Source organism: Otolemur garnettii, unplaced genomic scaffold, assembly GCF_000181295.1.
Source record: "Otolemur garnettii isolate 467f Iridium unplaced genomic scaffold, OtoGar3 scaffold00002, whole genome shotgun sequence".
Classification (NCBI taxonomy): domain Eukaryota; kingdom Metazoa; phylum Chordata; class Mammalia; order Primates; family Galagidae; genus Otolemur; species Otolemur garnettii.
Genome location: NW_003852397.1, coordinates 28,800,734 through 28,807,934, shown reverse-complemented (window position 1 = coordinate 28,807,934; position 7,201 = coordinate 28,800,734). Strand labels below are relative to the sequence as shown.

The 7,201-nt window shown below is 42.5% G+C and overlaps 1 protein-coding gene across 1 annotated transcript in view; it reads right to left on the bottom strand.

Annotated features, from left to right (window-relative positions):
• Nucleotides 1–5,628: 5,628 nt before the first annotated feature.
• The window catches only part of ERC2 (ELKS/RAB6-interacting/CAST family member 2), a 976,082-nt gene continuing 974,509 nt past the window's right edge, over nucleotides 5,629–7,201 (bottom strand). Inside the window, exon 18 of the mRNA XM_012805132.1 lies at nucleotides 5,629–6,133. The gene's annotated coding sequence lies outside the window, so the exon portion shown is untranslated. The remainder of the gene's footprint in view (nucleotides 6,134–7,201) is intronic.

Genomic DNA, 7,201 nt, shown 5'->3' with positions numbered 1-7,201 from the left:
AGACAGAGATCTTACTCTTACTCAGATTGGTCTCAAACTGGTAAGCTCAGGGGAATCCACCCGCCTCGGCCTCCCAGAATGCTAGGATTATAGGCATGAGCCACTGTGTCCTGCCCAATGATTCCTTCTGAACAGCTGTATTTCTCAAATCTATTTCTTGATATATTCACCTGAATCTCTTAATACCTGGGAGGTCAGAAGTGCTGGTACAGGTGGCTCCTGCCTGTAATCCTAGCACTTGGCAGACCAAGACATGTGGATTGCCTGAGGTTTGAGACCAGCCTGAGCCAGAGTGAGACCTCATCTCTAAAAATAGCCAGGACAGCACCCGTAGCTCAGTGGGTAGGGTGCCGACCACAAACACTGAGGCAGGTGGGTTCAAATCCAGCTCAGGCCAGCTAAACAACAACAACTGCAACAAAAAAAATAGTGGGTCTTGTACTCAGCACCTGTAGTCCCAGCTACTTGAGAGGCTGAGGCAAGAGAATTGCTTAAGCCCAAGAGTTTGAGGTTGCTGTGAGCTGTGATGCCTCAGCACTCTAGGCGACAAAGCGAGGCTCTGTCTCAAGAAAAAAAAAAGGTGCTGATACACAGAAACTGAGAGCTTATGAGGAACACAAGAAGTCTGCAGGTAGCAGGGTTAAACCCAATGCTCTGAGCTTCACCTTGGCTCCTTTTCACATGTGGCTTGATTTTCTTTCGTATACACAGCCTTCGAGTGGGCAGTCCATTGTCCTGCATCTTGGGTCAGCTGTGGCAATCAGTGATGAAAGGACCAGCTCTAGCAGGTCCTGTAAGCTGTATGGCCATGATGGAGACCAAATATAATGGGGAAGAAGTGCTGGGTGGACACAAGTGGCATTCAGATAGCAGTCTGTCACCTGTCTGACCTGGGGCCCAACACAATCCCCTAAGCAGAGCAGCTTGCTAAGCACTGGGTTCAAAGCCTGGCTCTACCACTTACTACTATCTGGGGGACCCTGAGTGAGGCATGCCAGTTGTCTGGGCCTCGTTTTCCTTGTCTGTAAAGTGAGGATGATGATAGTTCTTATCTCCTGGGATTACTGTGGGAATAAATGAGCTCATGTAAGCACAGCATTTAGTATAATGCTGCACCAAATTAGTGGTCTAAAATTTCATGCTGTTTCTAGTTATCTCCATGGGCCTCCATTTCCTTTACTGTAAAACATGGCTCATTACAGAACCCACCTGATGGAAGTGTTGTCAAGAACAAACAGAATCAATGCGCAGAAGTCCTTGGTATCATGGCCCAGCTCCTAGCAAAGGTTCAGTAACGTTCAGTTATTTTTATTTGTTATTATTGTCTTTACTAATTATTAGAATGATTAATACTGCGGATCAGCAATTCTAAGAATTAGAATGTCTCTCCAATTGTTTGTAAGAACACTTTACAGATACTAGAAGCAGTGAGGGTAGATTTTTATGGTCAATACCTCAGGTGTACTAAAAATCTATGTGCTTCAGTGGAACTAAAGGCACAGATTAACTTGCAGTCTGAGTCCAGCAGTGTGTGGGCTGGTACCTTTCCTACCTAAAAGACTAGTTTGAGAAGCAGAGGTTGGCCAGGTGCAGTGGCTCATGCATAATCCCAACGCTTTGGGAGGCAGAGGTGGGAAGATCCCTAGAGGCCAGGAGTTTGAGATCAGGTTGAGAAAAAAAACTCTGTCTTTACAAAACATAGAAAACTAGCCAGGCATGGTGATATGTGTCTGTCGTCCCAGCTACTTGGGAGGCTTAGGTGGGAGGATTCTTTGAGCCTAGGGGTTGCAGCCAGGGAAACAGTGCAAGACCCTGTCTCTATTAAAAAAAAAAAAAAGCAGCTGTTCCATCTGGCCAGCTGGGTTTATATAACCAGGCCTGAGTGCAAGCCGTGGCTTCAGGAAGTTCTATGATGTAAGAAGTTCTTGTCCAACAAAAGGTCTCTTTCTATAAAAAGCCACGAGAATGAAAAGTGAAAACAACTTGTCAGGTTCCCCGAAAGTACCTGACAGTGAGGTTGTTTCACACCTGGCGACTTTAAACCCATAAATTACAGAAGCTGCATGATTATTTCCCCCCTGTTGTCAAGGGTTAACTGAAGGGAGATTTTTGACCCTTTCTTTCCTTCTCAAAGAGCATTCAGGAACACATATTCCTGTTTCCAGGACTCTTGGATAGCCATGAACTTGCCACGTGTGTTTGGATGAGGCATGGACTGGGCCTCAGTTTCCCCAAATGGTAAGATGAGGGTGTTGGATTACATGACACCTCACATATTTTCTATCTTTGACAATCACTAATTGATTTCAATCATGATAAGAATTAGAAATTCATTCCCTGCAATGTAATTCAAAGTTTTAAGAGAACCAGAATCTGGTTTTGTAGGCTTAAAAAGGACCTCTAGCAAAGAGGCTCTTCCTTGCGATCCACAGGTAGACTGCAGAGGCTAGGGGGCCCTGGCATAGCCGATTGTGTGTGTGCATCCAAATGGTGGCAGAGTTAACTATTATTTTTACTTGCCCAGCTTTCTTGTCCCTCTCTTCTAGTATAGAATCAAATTTTCCCTTCTGGAAGCCACTCTTCCCATGACCAGTGAGGCTGTCAGTCACATGACCTCATTCTCTTGGCTTCCTTGAAAAAAGTAATTGGATGCACAATCCAAACAGAACCAGTAAGTATCCCCTTAGGGAGAGATGTGAATGCAGGCAGAGAGAGGGTCTTGAATTTAAAAATGAGAAGCACTCAGAGCTGCTGGGAACTATCTCTGCCACCAAGTGGCAAGAGCTCAGCAGACAGTAGAGCCAACCCAGTGGAAAGTGCAGAGGAAAACAAGGAGAGAAGGAGGAATGGAAAAAGGGAAAAGGGAGAGAGGGAGGGACAAGGAGATGTGGAGAAAGGGGGAGAACGACAGAGAAAGGGAAAGGAATAAGGAGAGGAAGGAAGAAGGAAGACACCACCAAGGACTCAAATTTCCCAATTTGAACCTCTGGGTCCAGCTGTACAGGAAGAAAAATTTATGTCTTGGCCTTTCTGGTTAAGTGAGCCAATAACTTCCCCCTTTTCCTTTTTCTTTGAGTGCATAAGATTCTTCAAATGGAGATCATCCATGACCCCCAGAATATTAGAAACCACCACAATTGGAGCATTCATGAAAGATGGCATGAACTCAATTCAGAAAGAAACAAGGTTTATTTGATGAATATAAATAAGGCGATCAGCACAAAGTACTTCTCATACACATGGTAACAAACTTATGAACTATACAGACCTTGTACATTATTCTTCTACTAGACACAAGGTTACAACGACCAGCTAATACATGCCCATTGGTAGTTTCGAGGGTTCCTTAGTTTTATTTATTTTTTTTTCATATCGATGTCCATAATCACATGGTCAATATCACAACCCACATGCCACTCACTTGAAGAAATGTTACAAGAAGCACTATCACAGGAGGGTCTCAGGGAATTAGATACACTGACCCCTGGCTGCATTCAGTCGTCACTCTGCACAAGAATATCGCAGATAGAGCTTATGTCAACACGTTTGAGGTCTTGTCATAAACACTGTTTAAAAAGTAAATTGAAACCCACTTTCAAATGAAAGTTGACACGCTGTTAACGTGCATACTGGATACACAAAAATCATTAAATACAAAATTGAGACTGTACATCAAAATCAAATGGGGTATAAAGTACACGCCTGCTTTTGCACAAAATAAGACCAACTTTTTCTAAATGTTAGCCTGAACTTTTTTTTGAAACTACATTATGATTAGAAGGAAACCTGCTAAAGTTTGTGCAAAGGAAAATATCCTCCCAACGTCACAGTGTTTGTTGTAAACCCAAAGACTATTTTTAATAGGTGAAAAGGGATATTTTTTTGGTAACCCCCAAACATCCGAGTATATAACGTAAGATGGAAAAAGACACTATGTTAGATAGAATTTAATTTTGAAGGGACCAAATGATATGCCCCCATAAAGATAAGATCAATAATACTTTTAAGCAACAAAAGCAGGGCAAAAAATGATCTCCCAAACAAGAGCGGTGACAAAATTGGCACGTACGTAGAAATAGCTAACTATACATGGTTGGTTGTTTTTTGTTTTTTTTGTTGTTTTTTTTTTTCGTGTTTCAAGGACCCTATTTTCCCTACTGGATTTCTACTTTCTACTTCAAGTATTCAGTTGCAGAGTTCAGGTCAGGACCTGGTTGGAGGAGGCAGTGAGGACCACCCCTTTGAGGACATCCAAACCGTTGATGAGGATGTGTTTGTGGCCTGGGTTTTCAGTGAGACATTGTGTCACAATGTGCTAAATGAGCTTGCAAAGAACTCTGCTCACATCTCCAACCAAGATCTAGATCTTTTAGATAGTTAAAGGACAAACTTTTAAAACATGAATGTATTTGGATTGTTTATGTGACACGTAAGCTGTACATAGTTCGCTATATTTACTGACGACAAGAACAAAGCCAGAAGCAAGAGACCTGCTTGAATATGTTACTCCTAACGCACCTCTTCCTCGACAAATCAGGTGTCTGTCTTTGAAATATCTCTATGGCTCACGAGAGAGGTCCAGAGTTAATTGCACCAACATTTTAAGAAGTAATAATAACAACTAAATTCAATGCAAGAGTTTAGGAACATCTGTTTAGAATCCTTTCCACAGCAGCAAAGAAAGACAACTATATTTATTAAGGCCACTCATGCTTAAATTCACTGTTTGTCCTTTAAAAAAATGTAGGTTTTCATCTCCCACTTGCATACACATGGAAGAGTTTCTTCCATTGACAAGAAAATGGATCAATACAAGAGTTGCACATGTTTGCCAGACTCAGTCATGAGTTTTATGAAGTTATCACGACTTTAATTTTTTTTTTTTAATATTCAGAGGAAGCAGGAGGAGTTTAATTCTCCTTAGTACCATGTCACTGTATATAAAAGACCTCAACGTTGGGTCTCTTTCCCTGGCATGTGCTTGATTTAAATAATGACTCTGTATCCACATACACGTTTTGTAGAGCTATATACAGATACACAGCTTTTGTGATTGTTCCTCATTCATCAATGTTTTCATGTTGGATGCTGAAAATGCTTTGGAATCCATGTTGCAGACATTTAAAAAAAAATGAGAAATGACCCTTCATTTATAGAAAACTCGAAGCTTACACTGTTTGCACAGCATTTGGATCTTGAAATGTGAATGAGTCCCAGCTTCTTCATGGAGACCTGCATGTACAGGGATGGCAAGAGTCTGAGGCTCAGGCCTGGCCCAGCTGTGGAGATGGATGGAGCATGGGAAATAGAGATACACAGGTGCCTCGGGCTTTTGCCACTCTCCAGTACATGACCAGGGTAGAGAAAATCATGAGTGATCAATTTAGATGTGCCATGCATTGTCAGAGACACACACCATGTTCTCGTAAGGCGATTTCTTGGCAAGTATTAGTGGTTTAAAAAATTGATTTCATTTCCAACCTGGCCCAGAGGTAACTACTGCTTACACCATCAAAATGTGGTTCTTCAAACAGCGGCTTAAAGAAATAGAGGAGGGTAAAGGCTCGCACTTTTTGGTGTTTTGGTTTCTTTGTCAAACACTCCACGCATCATGGTACACGAACACTGCCAACACCACTCACTCACAGCAAATGTACACTTTTTGATAATCTAATGCATTCGGAATGACCACTGAGACGGAACCAGCACAGAATAACTGGAGCTGAGGCTAGCTGCCCAACAGAAGCTGAATCCATAGTTAAAATCTCCTGGAGTTCAAATTTATCTGAAGATATTTCAGTAACATAAATAAAATGTTATCCAAGAGTGACATTCGGAAAAGACGATCACATTTTAAATGCCCAAATCCGGACCAAAAATGGAAGGTCTGCCATTTTTCTCCTCCTCCGCATTCTTCCTTTCCAACCTGTCTGAATCCGTGAGGAATGACAAGAGGTGATGAAGGAAATATCGGGTAGAAGAGAATCCCGCTCAATAATGGAAGTGAAAGCTCCCCTTCAGCCCTGATGAGCCGCTCCAGGTGCTGGTGGACAGTGGTGTCAGCCACGCTACAACAGATTACCAGAATATTGCTGCCGAGCTGCGCTTTCCCTTTAGTCAGCTCTTCGGATAGCTGCAACAAGAAAGCACATGATTTAGCAGGGAAAGAAACCGGCAACACCCAGATCACGCTGGCAGCAGCCCTCCCCTCCTCACCCCTGCACCCGCCTCACCACCACTGTCATGGGTTGGGTTTGGGTGGGAGCGGGGAGGGGCGATGAGAAGCACAGCAGAAGGGACAAAGTGAACAACAAGGTGATTATATCATGCACGCACATCTGAGGAAAGGCCTTTTCAAAATAAGTCACATATATCTAGAAAAGTCTCTTGACACACAAAAAGAAATGGAAGGGAAATATGCCAAACTATTTCGTGATTATTTCTATATCATCAGATTATATGTCAACTTTTTTCCTCTCCATGCTTTTCTATAACAACTACAGTTTTAAAATTATTTCTTAACTTGACTTGAGAGAAGTTAGAGAATTAAAGATGTCAAGACAGCATAAAATTGAACACTCATTTAAAAGTCAAAGAGCAAAAAATGTAAAAGACTATGGGACCTGGCAGTTCTAATCCTAGGTACATAACCCCCAGAAAACTGAAAACAGGGACTCAAACAAATACTTGTACACAGATATTCATAGCACCATTATTCACAATAGCCAAAAGTACTCATCAGGAGATGACTGGATTAACAAAATGTGGCATATACATACAAGGGAGATTGGTTAAGCCATAAAAAGAAATGAAGTTCTCATGCACGCTACAACATGGGCGAACCTTGAAGTCGTCCTGCTAAGAGAAACACACCAGACCAAAGGAAAACACATACTGTATGATTCCACTTATATGAAATCTCCAGAGCAGACAAATTCATAGATGCAGATAATAGAATTCAGGGGTCCTCAAACTTTTTAAACAGGGGTCAGTTCACTGTCCCTCAGACCGTTGGAGGGCTGGACTGTGGGCCCCAGGGTGAGTCGGCTGCTAAGCGGGACAGGCAGCGATGGCAAAAACACCTGGTAGCCCAGATAAATGTCCTCGGTGGGCCACATGTGACCCGTGAGCTGTAGTTTGAGGATGCCTGGGTTAGAGTTTAGGGGTCAGGGGAGGGCAAAATGGGGAGTTATTTAACAAT